This window comes from Gopherus evgoodei, chromosome 14 (genome assembly GCF_007399415.2).
Source record: "Gopherus evgoodei ecotype Sinaloan lineage chromosome 14, rGopEvg1_v1.p, whole genome shotgun sequence".
NCBI classification, from domain to species: Eukaryota; Metazoa; Chordata; order Testudines; family Testudinidae; genus Gopherus; species Gopherus evgoodei.
Window position 1 is genome coordinate 3,967,468 of NC_044335.1, and position 17,165 is coordinate 3,984,632.

A 17,165-nucleotide genomic window follows, 5' to 3' on the forward strand; every position below is an offset into this window, starting at 1 on the left:
GTACAGAGCTGCCAGCACTGGGTATTACACAACTCCCACATGTCCAGACAGTTTCAGGTTGCCAGGTAGTGCCCTGAGCCCTTCCAGAAGGGGGAGAGTGGCTACACTTAACCCTCAGGAAATATAGAGCTAAAAACCACCCACTACAATCTGACCCTTGCCCCGAGTGATGCCGTAATATTCCCATAACACACCTGCTGGTGCCCTGCCGTTGCAGCTAGTGTAGAATACACAGGGAATAGGCTACGTGAGCACTATAGGACTAAGTCTAACACCTTCCCTGTGCTACAGTAAAACTTGTGTTTAGCTGAGATGTACTGGACAAGAGCTGCCTACACCACACTCACTGTGCCTGCTCCACAGCAACAACCACATTTTACAAGCCCTTCGCCCTCATGGACAGCATTCTATCCAGCGTTACGCTTTCACTTGACAATCATTAAACCCACAGTTCACTCCTGTCCCACCTCATTGCTGACAATCACCGTGGCAAGAAGACCCTGTGCAGCACTGAAATGAGACATTGCATCCCTAAAGATACTTGGACACTTCTGTCCTTGGCTCACACGTGGTGAGGAGGGAGAGGGCCTCGGACTCCCTAGATCACCCTGTCACAATCACAGTTCTGTCAGGCTGCTCTAGCAATCCCTCCACCATTCAGTAGGGCTATAGCACAGTGAATGCAGCAGAAGTCCATGCAGATAACTTCCAGTGGCTATTGCCAGCTCCAGAGGGGCAGAGTTAAGGTTGCAATGCTGTTTATCTTAACTGTATATCCTGGTTTTCAGAGGTCTTCGTGTAGCCCCTCTCCACATTAGGGAAGGGCATGAGGCACCACGGGGTAACCTGAACCCTGGCTTAAACTCTTAGTCATTTAATTGTTCTTTTTAAAAAAGTTTCTCAACACCCAGCTCTTCTCCCTGCACTGCCTCAGGCTTCTCAGCTAATATTAGCCTGGCCACAGAATGCACTGGCTGGGCGTTGGTACCTTCACTGCCTCTGTATCATCTGCAGTGTCTGCCTGTCCAGCACTGTCCTCCCCATGGAGAGGCGGGCATTAACACGGGACCCCCAGGTAGAGGAGATGGGGAAAGCATGGAGTTAATGGGGACATCTTTTGAAGGGAAGGACAGAAATTGGAGGAGGGCCATAGAGGAGGCAGCTGGGATGTGGGAGACCTGGATTTAATTCCCTGCTCTGCAATGGACTTCCTGTATGGCTTTCAGTTCTCCATCTGTAAAACTGAGAACAACACTGGCCCGAGGAGTACTGAGGGTAACTACATTAATGAGACTAAGCTTCTACAGTAATGGGGGCCATGCAAGTACCTATAATTGGAGGGTTTTATGGGGGGGAGAGGTCAGGTGGAGTCTCCCCACATAGTTCTGACCCTCCCTCCTTTCCATCCCACCCTTGCTTGCACTGTTCCAGCACCCAGGATGACTAGGCCCAGGGCTTCCTGCCTCCCAAGTGGGCATCCTAACTATTGGACTGCAGTTATTCCCTCTCTCTGGCCCAGTGACTATCATAGTCCAGAGACAGCCATTCCCATTCTCTCTCTCTCTAGTCCAGGGGTTAGGGCACCCACATGAGAGGTGGGGAATCCTGGGCCCAGTCCCCTTGCTCTAACCACTCTCATTATCTACCCAGAGTGCAATAGCTTCTATGGGAGAGACTGGGGGGACCCCACAGGAGAATATCCCATAGCTCAAGGGTTAGCAAACTCTCCCGAGAGGTGGGAAACTCTTGTTCTTTCTGAAGTGAGCCTCACTCCCACCACCACCTCCTCATCCAGACAGATTTCGAAGGGGACCTACTCTGGTAGATGGCCTTGAGCACGTGACTTAGGCAGTCGAATGCCTGTTGTCTTGTAATTCATTCATCACTCTGGGACTTAGGCAGGAAATAGGTGTCTAGTCACCTAGGGGGAGGCATCTGTGCGTGTCCTCAGAGGCAGAAACACGGACACTTAAGGAAGTTTGACTTGGAAGAGGTTAGGTGCTGAGTGAGTTTGGGTAACTACGGGATCATTGTTTCATCCTCCTTAATCAGTGCTAGCACTCTCCTTTAATAATGCTGCAGGTGGAAGAGCAGCCACAGGTCCAGCAATCATTCTCACAGCCGCATAGAACACATGTAATTAATCTTTCAGAAAGTAGTTAGAGGCCCTTCTAAATTAGCTGAACTACTCAAGACGCATTGCACACAATATTAAACCCCCTTAACAGGTAGATGATAGAACCATGCCCACTGATCATTCACAGATTTCTGCCAGGGGAAGGTTCACACTTACAGCATGCATGGATGTCTCAGGTTCATTGTCCGCAGCACGTCCCCTTCAGCCACACAGGCACGGTAACAGCAAGCTGCCTGGAAACCATCTGGTCCTAGTCTCGTTGGCTTGTTGTTTTTGGCATATGTCCTTGTGGAGATCTCAGATCAATAACTTTTCCAGTAGCACCTCCTGAAAGGGTCAGGGGGTGCCATGCACTAGATGAGCAACGGAGCGCAATAAAATGGAAAGGGGGTTGAGTATCTTAGGGACCCTTCGTTCAAATGACCCCCAAATTCGGACCACTAAGCCTATCTGAAGCCTTCTGAGGCACAGCAAATTTCAAGGCAAGCAATGTAAATCTGTGGATTTCACAGCTCTGAGAGTCTGCTTTTAAAAAGGTGGTGTTCAGCCATAGCAGTAGCAGAGATCGCATTCTACTCTCATCAGGAGGGCTTATACTGGAGCTGAGGTGTAGCTTCTAGCCTTTGACTAGCACAGCGGTGAAAGGGGCTCGGTAAGGGAATGAGCCAGTGGCGGAGCTGCTCTGGCTTTTGTTAACATTACAAATGAATGTGAAGAGTGGTCTGATTGTAGAGAATACTTCTCAGGCTGGAGTGTGTGGAGTAGGGGGCAGTGATGGGATTTCAGTGCCCAGCAGAGGTTGTCTTTCTCTGAAACTGACTTATTCCAGCAGACTAGCCCACTCCTTGCACTACCTCTTCTTTCAGCCTCTAACTACTGCGGAGATGAAGGAAGAGGGCAATACGCATCAGGACCTTAACTGGGCCCTGGGTGATCGCTTCTTCCCACCACCCAACACAGATGCAATGAGGTCGAGTAGTGCCCATATAAGAAAAATTAAAACTACTCATTATTCCTCAGAAAAGGTTTTTAATGACTTTTGACTATAAAGGCAACACAGACAAAATAAGAAAAGCAAGAAAAAAGACCAACACTGAATAAGGATGAATATAAATGGAAAGTTATACTGAAGACAAGTACATGTAAAGTTATTATTCATCAGCTACTGACTGCTATTAACAACACTATAGTATCGATACAACTTGATCAATTCAGCTTGAGCAACCACACTTCTTTACTCCATAAACTTACCCTGCATTCGTCCGAAAATACGTTACCCTTCAGTCGGCCGTTTTCCACACTGTCCGGGTATAAAGTGTCGAAAAGTGCATGTCCCTTCAGTTCAGAGGGGTGGGTCAGGTTTCCCTTATGACAGACACACACATGGTCCCGTACCTTTGTACTTTTTATCTGATCTGTCAGCCATGTCTTAAAACAGGCCAACCAATTAGGGTCAGCCAAATCTTTAATGTGGTTAGCGTTGTCATTTGGGCTGTATAATTTATGCTTACTTATATCCTTGTAGCCAGTTGTTTTAAATGTGGGTTAGACAAGCTGTGCCTGGGGTCACAACTTATCTCTCTTCATAGGAGTTAGCATAATGTGTTATCTGGTTGCGTGTGTTGCGTCTGGTTGACCACAAGTCTTAGCTTATGTCTGCAAATCTTGCCCTTTTCACCTCTGCAAAGCGGATGTTTGAGGCCCAACTTTGACAAAACCTGTGTTCATTTTAAGCTTGGCAATAGTTTTTTTCAGAGATCAATCACAACTACCATCTTAATTCTGAGAAACGAGTAGAGAGGTTCACTTCTCCCCTGGAGTTTGTCCGTTGAGTGTCTTTACCATTTTCTGGTGACTAGTTGCCTGTTCACCCGATCACATTATGATTAAGTGAGGTGGCAGTTTTTCTCCTGCTACTATGCAAAGTCACGAAGAGACACATTCAATCTCCTTTCTGATTTGCTGCTCCTCAGTCCCTCTGTCTTGTGCCAAGTATGGACTGGGATACCATTTCCGTGTGTCCATCCATGGAGAACTCCTGCAATACTTCTCTTGCGTCTTTCTTCATATGCTTTTTGTTTATCCCAATTTGCAACTCTTGACATAGAAATCTGGTTTCTAGGCACTAACCAGCATCTCTCAGCCAGAAATTCTCCCGACCTTACTGTAGTCCTTTCTGTAAGAGCAGTAGCCCCTGTCTGGTCTCTGATCCTCTAATTACAGCAGTCACACCTGAACCCCATTCTCTTTAGAGGCTAATTGTAGCTGTGTGGATCTAGTTTCAGAGGCACTCTCAGAGAGTTGGTAAAGAAATTAAGGCCTAAGAGGTAGTTGCTAATTACTATGTACTCTAACAGCTGTGTTCTGCTCCGGGTTTCCTTCAGCTAATTGAGAGTTCCAATGGGCCTCAGTCCTAATGAGCACAGTTTACTGAACTAGGTGCTGAAACGGACTAACCCAACACACCCCCGCTGGAGAAATGCCTCTTGAGGGCCAGACGCATGGGAAGGGAGGGGGAGGGATCTCACAAACAAGCTTAGCAATCTGCTTGCTTTAAAACAAAATGTCTGTTCTCATCTATCTCCTCATGTTCGAAAATACATTGCTTAGGTCTGGATGCCTCTGCAGTGACAGCACAGTCTTTGGGTCTCCTGTGGTACCCTTGCATACTCTGCAGCAGAAATGAGGACACTTAGTAGTGACTGACATTCTAGTAGCTGAGATCTCTAGACACTTCCAGTCTCTTAATAAAGGTGGCGTGCGAGTCATCAACCACAAACTGAGTTGGAGAGGAAGAAAGAGGAGTAGAGGCAAGGATGGTGTCTCCACTGTCTCTTTGGGAAAGAAGCAGTTTAATGACTGTCTTTGTCTTTGAGGACAGGAGACTGGTACAGTACAGCTACACTTCAGCAGCTTCACCACTGTAGTGCACACTCTTACTACAGCAACAGAAGGGGTTTTTCTGTCACCATAGTATTTCCACCCCCTTGCGAAGCAGTAGCTAGGTAGATGGCAAAATTCCTCTGTTGACCTACAGATGTCTATGTGAGTGCTTAAGCTGGCTTAACTATGTATCTCAGGGTGAATTTTTCACACCCCTCAGCAACGTAGCTAAACCTGTAGACCAGGCTTCTGAAAGCAAACCAGCTAGTACTAACTCCAGAGCTGAAGGTCCAGCCACAATGCAACGTAAAATGGAATTGGTTTCCCCTCAACGCTCTTTCGCCAGCTTCTTGACCTTCAGGGCGCACCCTTTCAGAGGGATCGGGGTTGTGGCCAGACAACGGGAGGCTGCTGTTTTTTCCTAACTCCTCCCATCTACCTTCCATTCCCTCAAGAGGGATCTGTAGGATTTGTACAGTTGGGGAAGGGGTTAGAATAGGCCAGTCAAAGCAGGATTAGCAAACACCTTGTATGTCAGGATTACAAACACCTAGGTAAGGAAGCAAGCAACCAACCCCAAACCCTTATCCCTTTAAGGGCCAAATAAGAAATTCCTCCTTAGCTCACTTCACGTGTCTTGGTTCAGTATGGCCCCAAGAGCACACAGCCTCTGCTTTTGCCTTCAGCTGTCTGCTAGAGCTGCTGGTTCCCTTACTTTCGGCTCTTCCTCTTTCCTAAGGAATTCAATAATTCTCCGCAGCTGGTCCCACTGCCCATCTATCCTCAGGGTGGGAGCCTATACAAGCTATCTCAGTGGTGAATTCGTTGCTGAGCTGTTGGCTATAGTCCAGTCCTATCTGGTATTAAAATATAACAGCAAAGGAAAGCCATTAATTTAAAATTATTAACTTAAACAGCCCTAATACATTTGAACTAAGTCCCACAAATAACTTGCAGGCTGGAGAAGAGCAGTCTTCTGTTTTATCTTTCATTTGTAAGCTCAGTTTTAAAGTGCTAGACCGACAGTCTTGGAGAAAAAATTTTTCCATATCCTCAGAATGGACCAAGCTCCAGATTGCTAAACAAAAAGATCTCAACCCTGATCTGGAGGGGCCTGTTGAGGGATGAAAGGATGGCTCATCCCATCTCTTCCCTGATCAACATGACTACAATTAAAGCCACGTTGCTTTTGTGATTGGATGCTTGTCTCCTGGAAACTGGCCTGAAAAAACCACACTCATTTCACACAGGTCCCAAACGTCCAATAGCCAATAACGACTCTTGCTCACTATCAACCTGAGCTGGATTCATTAGTCTTTAGCCATTGTTAAACTTCACCAACCCCCTTCATGTGCTTGGGCCTGGGGATGGTTTGGGGGAAATTCCATAAAGGATCACAGAAATGTACGGCTGGAAGGGAGCTCACAAGGTCATCAAGGCCAGCCTGCTGTGGGGGACGCAGGATGAAGTAAGCCTGGACCAGCTGTGACAGATGTTTATCCAGCCTGTTCTTAAAAACTTCCACTGATGGGGATTCCACAGCCTCCCCTGGAAACCAATTCCAGAGCTTAACTGCCCTAATGCTTCTAAGGACCCATAGTAGTTGAAGACATATCAGGTCCCCCTTCAGTCGTCTTTTCTCAAAACTAAATGTGCCCAGTTTTTTTAACCCTTCCTCATAGGTCAGGTTTTCTAAATCTTTTATCATTATTGTAACTCTCCTCTGGGCTCCCTCCTGTTTATCTTTCCTAAAAAGGGGTGCCCAGAATTGAACACATTGCTCCAACTGAGGCCCCATCACTGCTGAGTAGAGCAGGACACCTCAAGTGTCTTACTTACGACACTCTTGTTAATAAACCCCAGCATGATATTAGCCTTTTTCACAACTTCACGTTGTAGACTCATAATTTGTGATCCATTGTAAACCCAGATCCTTTTCAGCAGTACTACTTCTTAGCCAGTTATTCCCCATTTTGTAGTTGTGCATTTGATTTTTCCTTCCTAAGTGAAGGTTTTTGCACTTATCTTTACTGAATTTCATCTTGTTGATTTCAGACCAATTCTTTAATGTGTCATGGTTATTTTGATTCTAATCCTGTCCTCTAGAATGTTTGCAGCGCCTCCCATCTTGGTGTCATCTGCAGATTTTATAAGCATCCTCTCCACTCTGTTATTCAAGTCAGTAATGAAAATACTGACTAGTACCAGACTCAGGCCAGACCTTTCAAGGACCCATTAGATGCACCTTCCCAATGTGAGAGCAAGCCCTTGATAACGACTCTTTGAGTACAGCCTTTCAACGAGTTCCGCACCCACCTTATAGTCATTTCCTTTAGACCATATATCCCTAGGCTGCTTCTGAGAATGCCCTGTGGGACTGTGTCAAAGGCCTTATTAAAATCATTCTATATTACATCTACTGCCTCTGGCCTCTTCCCTAATCCAGTAACCCTGTCAGAGAAGGAAATTAGGTTGCTTTGTAAGCAGCATGATGTAGAATCTAGCAAACCATGGTAGTGATTAAGTCCCTCCCCTACCTCTTCTGTGCCCTTTCATCCCATGCAGGGGAGATAATGTGATTAATGTGAGAATCTGCAGGTTAATCTCTGCCTCCCCCACATTAGTAAGAACACTATGCTACCAAAAATAACTGACTGATACCCTTTGCAGGACTGCCCCCATGCCAGCTCCGGCTCTCTTCAGTGTGACCTGGGCCATAGGTGCCCTCCTATGCTAGGAACTGTGTACAAGAACTCCCAACACGCACCAGGTCTCAGTCGAGTAATTGATAAGCTGTTGATGCCCATGTGAACATTTTTAGCTACTTAAGACTATAAATGTCATCAGTAGAGGGATTAAAAACTCTTGCACTTACCCCCTCGAAATAGCGTGCATCATTTCATCTCTCCTTTTGTCAAAAGTTATTTTGGGAAACTTTGAACTTGGGGAAATCTCTCAAATGCGGATCTCTTCTGGAGATGCTCTGGTTCCAGTAAAATTGGAGCAGAAGAGCCACATGACCCTGCTTATGAGGTTGCAGCATAAGAGAAACATTCTAGAAATTTTCCTGTGTAATTTCCTTTAAGAAACATGCTCCTGATGTTCCAGGTGCCTTTGCCCATGGCAGAATGCTTTGTCTTTGTAGTGAAAGTTTGTCTGGTCAATCCACTAGCACAGGGGTAGGCAACCTATGGCACGGGTGCCGAAGGCAGCACGCCAGCTGATTTTCAGTGGCACTCACACTGCCTGGGTCTTGGCCACTGGTCCAGGGGCTCTGTATTTTAAATTTTAAATGAAGCTGCTTAAACAGTCTAAAAACCTTATTTACTTTACATACAGTAGTTTAGTTCTATATTATCGACTTACAGAAAGATACCGTCTAAAAACGTTAAAATGTATGACCGGCACGCAAAACCTGAAATTAGAGTGACTAAGTGAAGACTCAGCCCATCATTTCTGAAAGGGTGCCGACCCCTGCACTAGCACACTGTTCTGACTAGCATTTTTCATCTATACTCTCCTAGAAAGCACAGTTAATACATATATTCCCGTTTCACTACTTCAAGCCAAGGTAGATAAAAATAGATTAAACTGATTTATTTAAATAAATACATTTTTTAAAAAATCAACCTATTAAAATTAGACAACCTACATTAAGGCCAGACATGCATCTGAAGAAGTGGGTATTCACCCACGAAAGCTCATGCTCCAAAACGTCTGTTAGTCTATAAGGTGCCACAGGATTCTTTGCTGCTTTTACAGATCCAGACTAACACGGCTACCCCTCTGATACTTGATACATTAAGGCCTAAATTTACCCTAATCTATTAAAATAAAAAAATTCAAGCTGTACATATTTTCTGCCAAAATTTTAAAGAAAGTCAGCACTGAACTGCTGGAAGGTCACTGGCCAACAAACTCTGGTTCCAGCTGCTTAAAGTGCTAAACCGGTTTTTGTCAGTAGTAACCTCTTCGACAGCAACAGACAATATTTTCTTCATTTCAGTTTATTCAACTAAGTTAGTTCAATGACTAGTTCTTTCAAAGTTAAGAAACCAATGGGGAATTGAAAAAAGCAGGAAGGCTTTTTTCCTCTTCCAATCAATGATTAAAAACTAGGTGTGAGAGCATAAGATCTACTAGTTCTAAAATCCTGAAAGACGTGATGACCAGAAACAATCACTTCAGTTCACAAACTACATATAATACTTCCTTTGCTTAACAGATTAGTTGGTTTTAAATGCAAAATATGTTTTGATACCCCCCCAGCATGTTTGAGATAGTTTTGTTTAATTAAAAAAAATAAATAACCCATTTCTGCACATTTATTAAATTCCAATTTCCATCCAAATAGAGCTTGACACTAATTTACTAGATATTTTTGAACTTGTAATAAGTATCATTCAGAATTTTAACATAATAAAAAAGTAAAAATTAAGAATCTGAATAAATGTATGTTAAGCTATATGACTGCTTAAATAAATGTGTGTAGATACAATGTGTTGTCCTGGTAAGCAGAAAAATACCAAATGTAGCGTAAAGACTATATTTAGTTGCTAGTCAACATGTTTTAATGGTTACCAATCAGTGAGAATCAAGTTTTCTTTAGGAAGATAATTGTGTTTTGCATTTGTATTTTTTAGTTAAAATTCATTTAAATCAAGGCTTCCTGCTTGCCGATTTAAATCATGCTTATAATTGAGTGATTTAAATTCAATCCACTCTGCTTCAAGCACCAGGAGAGGAGGTTTCTTCCTTTAAGAAGTTTATTCTTTAACAAGATTTTAGTACACAAAGGGATTTCAGTGATTTTCTGGGGCGTAACCATCTTTCCTCAACAGGTTAATTCTGTCGCTGCTAAGTCAGCAGCACTGTTTTAGTGGGAAACTGATTTCAGTCATTGGAGGGGGAAGGACTTGTTGGCTCTCCTGGGATACCAAGGTTGTAGGATGGTGACACTTCTGATGGGGCACATTCTGTCCCCATTGAGGTTGATAGTGAAACTCCCATTTACTTCACTGCCACCATACCCTGGCTCAGAGTTTGTATTAGAGAAATGTAGCTTGATGGGATTGGCCAAACAAAAGCAAGGCATTTTTCCGCTTGTCCGTATAACTTTTGAACACTGCATCAGATCAGTTCCAAGATTTCAGAGAGTGGTGCAGAATGAAGGGATGCCAGGAGCTTCCAATACATGCAGTGAGCTTGATCTACAATTAGGGTTGCCAGTTTTGGTTGGATGTATTTCCGGAGATATCACGTGACCATCTTTAATTTCTGGATACCCCAGGACAGTCCTGGAGGGCTGGGAATCCTAGCTATACCAGCAGTAAAGAGGGCCAGCCTCTAGTATTATTACTGGCCCAGCAAAGTGAGATCCTACACTCAACATGACAGCATCTCTCTGTTGGGATGTAACATGATAACTTTTGAACACCACCTCCAATCAATTTCAGAATGTCAGGGAATGCACTTGGCATCTGGGTAGTGCAGACATCAGCTTGTGGGAGGACTAGACAGGTGTGCGCAACAAAGTGCGTGACGTCTAGCGATTAGTTACAAGTCAAACATGGAAGGAAGGCATAGGAACATTCTTGTGTTGCCAGTCTAGCCCCTTCGAAATTGACTCCCCGTCTGTTCTGTAAGTCGCATGAATGAGCTAACTAGCAGACCATAGCAATTAGCATGCAGAGATGGAATCTAACATCCCTGAGAGTTAACATTCACAGCCAATAAGAAACAGTCTCTGCTCCTCTTGAGTGTACAGCAAGGGGGATTTCTTTAATTGCCTCCAGCAAAACAACTTGAGAAGCCTCAGAAGCTTTCTCACTGTTAGTGAATTGAAGATGGTCATACCTGCGTGTGACAGCCACACTGTTCCTCCTTTAGTCGGGCATGCGGACAGACAGTTGAAAGTGGTTTTTAAACGGGCATGCTCATGAACACATCATATGGAGCCTCTGGAAAAAGTGCTTTCATGTTTTAACAGATACTCATCTAGCACACCATGGCAGACGCCTTTTAGGATGTAGCTACAGTACTTAAATATAGTGTGGTGTTATGCATAGTTAAGTGACTGAGCTCAGAGACTCAACACAGTTTGGGCACATATAAATAGCATGTGGCCAAGATTAATACATTGGATTACCTGTGAATTTGTTTTGGAGAAGAAAAACAACATTCTGAGGTCCAGAGCTGCTATAGTCAGTCCTGGATCAGTGACAACATGGCTAGGCTGAGGGATGTGTGAGTTTCAAAGACCAATATTTTAGATTAATCAGGACTGGAAACAAGTACTTAAATCTCTCTGCAGTGGTATCTATCTACAGTCAGTTCCACTCATGTCCAGTTACCAAGTATCTGATCTCAGAATCCATTCACTCTATTACCATTTTACTTTTCCTTTCCCAGTTGAATTTGTCTGTTTTTTTGTTTGTTTTTAAGCAACTACTGTTTTATGCCACTAGAAGCCATTGCATTATAGTAGATGAAAGAAAATTGGAATGGCGGATTCCAGTCGGTGTGAAGCCTTAATCCCTAATTCTTATCCATCAGCAACTGGCAGGTGGTAATGGTGCAAGTGAAATGCAGGGAGGCGGGAAAGCAAGGTGAGCAGAAGGAGAGGATTTGAAAGGTCCGATGTCTCTCACTGTGTCAGGGGTAGCCATTTTGACCAGCCCGTGGAGAGGCTTTCAGGACATTACATTTTTCCAGGTACAGCCCCTAGACTGATGGGTGAAACAGTGGCAATATCTGATCTCTCTTTATTATTTTTGTTTCTAGGTTTATTTACCAGGGACCTACAATCTCCATCACTTACATGCACAGAGGGAAGCAGATGGTTTGAAGATCACTTGACAACAAGATCTCTGGCAATGGGAAGTTTTCCCTTTGTTTTGGGTTTTTTGGTCACGTGAGATTTCTGAAGAGCCGAATCTTTGCAGCCCATTTGGTTACAAGACTATTGAATGCAGTCAAGAAGAACATGTTTCTCTTCCCTCACATCCCCACCCCTTTCCTCCACCGTTTCAGCCTTGTTATTCAACTAGAATGCTCCAGGTTCTTCTGGGAAAGACCTGTGGCTTTTTACCACCACTGATTGCAATTAGAAGCTCTGCAAAGCATTCCCTCAACTGCTGCCAAGTACCAAGGCTCAAAGTCAGGATGTGCCCAAGTTGGTTTTTTAAAGTTAATATCCTTTATCTAGGGGAGAGAAGCTCACTGGGCTTGCTCTGTAGTTGGGAGATTGTAGAAAGCAAGGTCTTTGAAGCCCCATGTTGGAAACAAACAGTCATGTGGCTCAGAACCTGATGGCTCCTTAACAGGCAGGTGCTGCCCAAGCTATAAAGCAAGTGACATTAGAGTAGCATAGCAAAAATAACGAGACGGAAAATAAATTGATTATGCAAGATCAGTGCTGTAGTGGAAAGATCCTCGTCCCCCCCCCCCACCCAAATAAAAAAGTCATCTGTGGATTTTGGCAACTGAGAGCCTAATTCTGTAATGGGCCTGTGGAGTGGATGGGACAGATTTTCAGGTGACTCACTGAACTGTAGGGTGGATGTATATGACAAAAGAAGAAAGTAGCTGAAAGAAAGATCTGAAGTCACTTGTGCCAAACTTCAGCCGTGAAGGACTTGGCAGTATTGGAGGTAGGGGGCCCTGACAGCTAGTCACTCACTGTGTGGTTTCAAGGCTCCTGCAGAAGACTGTTTGCCCTTTGCACGATAACTGTGGTCTACAAAGGGCAAAGAGAATGCTGGCTGAGCTTGGGCACTTCAGGTTACGCATCAGTGGGATGTAGGGGAAAGGAGGTGGGAATCTCAAGCTGAACAGTTAATACTTAGTTTCCTGGCCTGCATTTGGAGCTGCACTGACATTCTGGGACTGACTCTGTGTGACGGCTTCAGTAGTGCTTTAGACCTTGCTCAGTGTAAAGCACAGCACCCTTGTTACCTTGTGACTTCTTAAATATGCTAGAAATGGCTTCCCAAACAAACCCCTGCTGGGATACTGGTCTAGGAGCCACTAGTTGTGCTTCCAGACTAAATCTTCCTCACCCAGTTGCCTACGTATTCCACTGTCGCTCTGGTAGGATGTGACTGGCTTCACAGTTAGAGAAGGGCCCTGCTGACCTAATCATACAGGATCTGTACCGTACTAACATGCCTGCTGGCTGTGCGGACATGTCGGTCTTAATTCTCTTCATTGACGTTTTTGTGCACCCACTTGCTACTTGTCTGTCTACTCAGTATTCTGCACCATCCCCTGAAAGTGAATGAGAATGCAATAACTCCATTAGGGCTAGATTAAGGATGGTGTCTAGTTGTTGGTTTTTGGTGGTTTTTTTTTTTAAACCTGTATGCCTTGACAGCTCTGCTGAGCTTGAATGCAGTGACCAGAGAAGATTTGGGTGCCACCTCACCAGGAAGGTTGTGCTGTGCATTAGGGGAATAGCAGAGCAATAGCATATAGTTGTACTTATGTGCTCCCCCAGCTGATTGAACACCTTGTGTTTTGAAGGTTTCACACAGATATAGTAACCAGCGTAGCACAAGCCCAGGATTAGGACCCAGTCCTCTTTCCTGCACCCCCACTGAGATGCTTCTCTGTGCTGTGGAGAGCTACAGCCAGACCTTCAGTACCCTCACTTCTTCCCAAGATGGTTATTTGGGGTTAGGACGTTTGGGTTTGGTTATCAACCACAGAGGACTGTCTGGCTTTGTAACTCCTCCATTCACTTTCATTAGTCTACGTTTGATTCCCAGTTTAGCAGGGGGCTGTTGTAGCAGCATCTAAGCTGCCCCAACCCTCTGGAGTAACGAAGTAGTGGATTTTCTCACTACTTGAAGCCCCTCATCAGTCACAGGGTGCATTGAAACATAACACAGGCTTTCGTGCTGTTCTGCCCATTGTTTTTCCATCCCCCTTGCTGTTTTCCTGACCCATGTTCTCTAGAAGCAACCCAATATTCCTGCACTCTTGTTCACAAGAGAACTGCTCTTCCATGTGGCGGTCGACATCAGGCAGCCAGCTGCTTCCCGCACTTCCTTGGACTTTCCCCAAAGTCCAAGACTGTATTAACTACACCTGTCTTAGGATGAGAGTCTCAAGCTTGTACTTCAACACTGTGCGCTCTCTCCAGCACTGCTGTATGTGGTGGGGAGGCAGATTTCAAACAGACACAGTGCCACTTGCTTCAGGTCTTCACCTGCAGAGGAGGTACTAAGGAATCCTTTCCATTGGATATCTATGAGTGCCCCCTTTCCCTCTCTCTGGAAACTTCAGTGAAGACATGACTACTCCCCGACTTATATGCACTGCAGGCAGAGCGTGCGCTGAGCCAGCTGGTTAGTGTAAAGTCACCCTCAGCCCTGCCATGACTTCAGCTCTCACATTTTCACTTCACCTTTTGTATTGCAGATATCTTTTAAAACAGCTTGTTGTTAACTAGATAGACCGTAGTGCCTTATAGGATTTAGAAAACACTTCCAGGAAGAGTTCGGGGGCTGCTAGCCTTTGGCCACTTGGGTCATTTCCCCTTTAGTTTCTGGTCAGTCTAAATATGCTTCTCTCCTTTGGTTTCCTGCCGATGGCGGCTTTACTGCTGAGTGCTCTAAGATCACTAGAATAATGAGAGAGCCATACTGGTTACAGGTCGTGGTGTATCACCACACCTCACCTCTGGGCCCTGCCCAAACTCATCCTAGGGCAACAGCATCAAAAGAGGGATTAGCTCTAACCTGCAAGGACATAAAGCTTTCTGGGGAGCGGCATCTCTTTCCTCTTGCTTGACATCAAGTGTCTGCCCAGCTCCTCCACCTTACTGCTGCTGGCTGAAACATCTCACCCATCGTATACATTTTTTGGCATTAGGCTTTACAGCTGGGGTAATTCCAGCTTCTGGGAAAGGGGAGCTAAGCCGAAGGCTCAGGACTGCCTGGTCTCTGCAGCTCATATTCATACAAGAGTGTCTCCTGATTTCTGACTGACCACGCTTGATACTGAACTTAAAAACTGACACTGGAGGGACAACTCTAGCTGTTATGAGGTCTAAGCCTAACCAGAGGGGGGAGAGTTGAGGGCTCCTACCAAGGAGGTTCCACTGATTTTGAGGCTCGCTCTCACGAGCCAGGTTTTTGCTAGAACAGATGACATGGCCCTGTCCATGTTATAGGATTGTATTAAAATTGTTTACTTCTAAATATTCTGTTTACAGTGGGGGTGAAAGAACTAGCCACATTTCTGGAGAACTTTGAAATGCGGTAGCTGCACCAACCTGCAATGGAGGTCTGCACCTCCAGCATCACACCAACACTGGGGTGGCTGTAGTACCACAGCTGTATTCCATAAGGCGAGGGGTGCTGAGATGGGCTCGATAGCCTGGTTAGAGAAGGAGTCAAACTAGCTTCCCCCATGTTCTCCTGCTGCTGTGTTTAAGGTTCAGAGGGGCTAGTGACAGCTAGACAGTGGTCCCTCTCTAGTCTTCCTTTACTCCTCAGGATCCAGCTCCTTAACATATCAGGAGGTTCCCAGAGCCTTTGTGGAGCAATAAGAGACTTCCACAAAGATGGTAACTTTTTTGTTAAATTCCTCATTTGTGTAAATCTTCTCACTATGCAGTATCAACTCTGGGTTTAAGCCTGCCCACGGACAGGGTGCAGCTGTAAAGAGAACAGCCAGCTGCAATGGAGGCAAAAAAAATTCAAATATATCAAGTTTAATTTACAAAGGCCATAATAGTGGGGAACACAGTGCTGCTCTGTTTGGTTTCCTCTAAACACACTGCCAAAGCATGTTAGGCAAAACCCTTCCCAGGGACTACTGGTGTTACTGTTGCTTTAAAGCCAATCTCCCTTTCCCTCTGGAGCTGAGTTGGTGCCCTTCAGTGACTTCTCTAGAAGACTAATCAAGCACTTACCCCATTCTTCAGCATCCACCCCTACATCATCTGTTGCTGGATCTAGACCATGCTGCTCAAATTCCCCTCAAGCTGTGTACTGCATATTGCTTTGGAGCCAACCAACTTTCTTGGAGACACTGGTCTTTTTATTGAAGCAGTTCAGATTTGAGGCTTGGCTGCCGTCCCCTGGAGCTGGACCTTGTGTTTCTTCTGATGCTTGGCAACACTAGTTTGTGTGGCTGAACAAAGCAAATTACTTGGCATTCAGATTTATCCATTCCTTCCATGTTGCAAGCAGTACATCTGCTGCTGGCACCTCTGGCCATAGTTCCTGGAAATCATTGCATAGGCTGTTCTGTTCTCTACACTACAGTGCTAGCTATTATCTACGTAAACTGGTGCCTGCTTACGTTGTGCTGTCCACTTCCAGTGTAAACATTTGACTGCAGTGTGAAATGACAGCCTGCCATTTTCCTGAAACAACCAGTGGCAAAGCAGTTACACCATTCACATCTAAGCATTTTCACACTTTAGAGTCAGAGGGGGAGGGGAGGCAGGGTGAAAAGCACAGTAGGAAGTGGCCTCTTCTAACTGCAACGTGACAAATTCCATCTTCCTGCAGTTTGCCATCTCAATGGTTTTTAAACGCTAAGGTGTGGCTCCCAGGGGGAATCTGTGGTTGGATATTTAATGCATCTTCTCTACTGAACTAGATAGAGTGGGAAGGCTTAAACCCAGACGCCAAACTAAAGTTACTTCATGATACTAGTTAATAAATCTGTATTTTTCGTTTTGCACAGAAGCTGGTAATCTAGGACCTGTGTGTGAACTTTATATAAATATTTTTTGTACTTGGTTTACTTGGGTTGGTATGAGACGTATTTAAGTTCCTTGAACACTGTGGATACCCTGATGTGTATGAATGGCGGAGGCGTTGTAAATTAAGAGACGTTTGTGTGAATAAAGCAATTTGCTGGGGTTGAAAAGCCATACTCAATTTGAAACGCGAGTTTTGTTTCTTTGTTTTCAGCCTTCCAGCTGCAATATATTGTTAAGAGATGGGAGTCCTTGGAACAGCAGCACACACCATGGTCACAAAGAACAGCAGAGGCTAGGTCAGGATGGTTCTTTGACTTCCCCTTAGGGAGTCTTCCAGCATCAAGCTCCAGCAGATAAGTGGGCAAGAAGTTCTTAAGATATGAAAGTAGCATCTCCCAGAGCTGTGAAATGAAAGCACCTGCA

General features: G+C 44.9%; 1 protein-coding gene across 1 annotated transcript in view; it reads left to right on the top strand.

The window, feature by feature from the left end:
- STK35 (serine/threonine kinase 35) overlaps positions 1-16,920 on the top strand; it is a 31,837-nt gene extending 14,917 nt beyond the window's left edge. Inside the window, exon 3 of the mRNA XM_030532770.1 lies at positions 11,804-16,920. The gene's annotated coding sequence lies outside the window, so the exon portion shown is untranslated. The remainder of the gene's footprint in view (positions 1-11,803) is intronic.
- Positions 16,921-17,165: the final 245 nt, after the last annotated feature.